Here is a 3,201-nt window from a genome sequence, read left to right on the forward strand (position 1 = left end):
TATGACCACACTTCCGCGTGGAAGTGGCGCAAAAATAAACAAACAAACAAAAACGGAACCACGGTAAATGTGACCGAGCAAAGCAAATACTGCCACTATTTTTGCTACGATAACAGACCAAAATAATATTATTAATAAGAATAAATTCTTTGCAAACACTGCGCTCAGGAATACTTCTTAGTTGTCCCAGCGCAATAGCTTGTGGGAAATGAAGTCCATAGCCGTTTTGCATCCTTGCTTCCTTCCTTTGCTTTCCCTTGACTCGAAGCCCAGCCCACTCGAGGATCATGGATCTATTATATGTCTGGATACAGATAAAATCAATAAATGTATCCAGATTTGTAATAGATCCATGATGGAGACACACAAGGAAACCACGAGAGGTCAGAGGACACGAGCACAGACGGTTTTAAGAGACGTGAGACATCCTGTTCTCTGAAGAGCTGATCAGCTGATCTTGTTGTTTGGGTGCATTAAGCATAATGTTACGTTCACACAGAATAGAATAAAAGTTATGAAATAATTTTACTATACGTGGGTAGTTTTGATGCATATATATGTATATTTGTATATGTGTGTGTGTGTGTGTGTGTGTGTGTGTGTGTGTGTGTGTGAATTTGGGGTGTAATATACCCCAAATATATAGTCATTATACATTATTTTCTTAGACTTTACAAAGCTCTTCCCTCTGGCAAAACAAGACATTCAGCATCTGTTTTTTTAACAGGCTGAGTTGCACAAACCATGACTAACTAAACTGACTTTTTGTGTAAAATCCGAGTGCCCATTTCCACAACTTTGGAATGCCGCTGCTCACATAAGTCCTCACAACAAGGCCCGTAGACGCTGTGTTTCTAACAAAATGTTTTTATCAAGTTAAATTCCTGTTTTCTCACATCTCCATCCTCCGGAGTGTGTCACACAGACAGGCCACAGCAAATGACTAACAAAAAGGCTGCTCACTGCATTGTAAGCGGCGCTGCCACATTTTTCGGAATAATTGGAAGCTCCATGTTAACAGAGTTTGTCTTGTTAGTGTGAAAGATATGTCAGGGGAATGAGAGAACCCCGTAACCTGGACAATCTAATGAGCTTATGGATTTCAGGTCTAATTGGGGGACGGTGAGTGCGAAATGGAGGCTTTGAGTTCCGTCGAGTGTGCTTTGTGCCAAATTGTGTAGTTTAGGGAACTGCTCAGACTGACGGAGGGCTCGGAGCAAGAAGGGTATGGAGGGAAAATTTCTGATGAAACATTTTGTGTAAATAGAACAACTCTGACTGGAAAAAAAAAGTATTTTTATTCATTTCCAGCAGGATGCAGAGGAAACGGCATCTAAGCCCGATGATGCTTCCAATCCCACAAATCAACACAACAAGCAGAAGATGACAGTCTGGGAGAAGTAGCAGGAGATCGCTGTGAAGGTAGCCCGGAGCGACACTTTGCTGTCTGACTGAGACAGTGTGTCTGTAGATATAAATAGTGGAGTGGTAAAAAAAAAAAAAAAATCACAGCCAGAAACACAGTTAGTTGGTTTTTCACATCTCCCTCTGGAGTGGGACTGCTGCAGAGACATGCTACAATTAGACCGCCATGCTCCTGTTCAAAGCTTTATGTTTGCTGCCTAATTATTACATGCAGATCCACGCGCAAACATCGGCTTTTCGTTTCAGACAGCAGCAGTGAGTGTCGTCCGTCTTTGATATGACGGAGAAGATTTGAAACACTCAGTATAATAAGGCCTAAAACTCAAAGTAGAACCCATCTCAATTGATTTGATTTTCTTTTTTTAACATGGGGAAATACGGCAATAACCAACTTTGCAAACAATGTCTGACAAATTGCAAGAAATAAGTAAAAACTGACAAGAAAATAGCATGAAATTTTGGTTTTAAGAAGGGGAGAGGGGTAGAAAAAAATTATTTGAAAAAAAAAAATTTAAAGTCCAAAAAATAATATTTGGAATCATTAAAATCTCATATTTAAAACTATGTTACGATACGATACGATACGATACAATACGATACGATACAATGCGATGCCGTAGTATACGATACAATGCAATGCCGTAGTATACGATACGGTACGATACCATGAGGATGCGGTACAGTCAATGCGGTATAATACAATGCAGTACGATGTGGTATGGTGCAGTATGATGCAACACGATACGATACGATACAATGTGGCACGGTACAGTACGGTAAAGTACAATACGATACGATACACTTTATTGTCCCTGCAAAGAAAATTTGTCTTGCACTCAGTGCTGCAAAAATAATGTCTCCACGCTTACAACAACAAAAAAATGTCCACACCATGATATAACACAACAGCCTGAACAAAAACAATACCAGATATGCAACTGCACATAGTCACAGTTTCAAATTGTGCAAACATTGCGCACGAAACCTATTGCACTCACCCACTAAAACAGCAGCACGAGTCCAGGTCGCCAGCCCGGCGGCGCCACCAGATTTGTTTTGAATGTTACAGAACAAAAACACTTGCATTATGCTTTGTGCACACAGGGCGGGCTGCAGAAACCTCGTCCTAAATATTCGGGCTGTTGTCATGCGCCGCTCATATGGTTTCCTATGAAAGGTAACGTCCCAGAATGTGCACATATCTCACATAACGGTGATCAGTTATTTATGCATTATGCATTTTGGAAGGCTGCAATCATGACTCATACTTTTCATAAATATTGCTAATCCAGTCGTTCCAATTGTCATTTGCAAATTGCAACAACTTCACCAGATTAAGTAAAAATACTTAAATTCAAACTAAACTTAACAATTAGATATAAAGTAAAGATAAATCAACAGTTATATTTACTTTCCTTTTTCAAGGCAATCGGTTTCCAAGATCATTTTAAATAAGATCAACTTGTCAGATTTATTGGAGACTTTTGGTTAAGAATTTGGACGGTATTATTTCTTCAAGTACATTGGTGAGTCATTGAAATGGCCCTGGCACCCTTTATGCCAACACCAACCTCCACAACACACCAAGGAACAGAGTAATAAGCTTTCTTAGAGTCCACAAAATACATGTAAAATGGTTTGGCAAACTCCCATGGCCTTTCCTTGCAAAGGAAAAGAATTCGTCAAGTAGTTTTCTTGCTGCATCCATTAAATGCGGTCGGACTGATGGTTTGAGGACTGTTATGATTCTGTATATCTGCAGAGTGCAATTGTATG

Source organism: Plectropomus leopardus, chromosome 24 (genome assembly GCF_008729295.1).
Source record: "Plectropomus leopardus isolate mb chromosome 24, YSFRI_Pleo_2.0, whole genome shotgun sequence".
In the NCBI taxonomy this organism is placed as follows: domain Eukaryota; kingdom Metazoa; phylum Chordata; class Actinopteri; order Perciformes; family Serranidae; genus Plectropomus; species Plectropomus leopardus.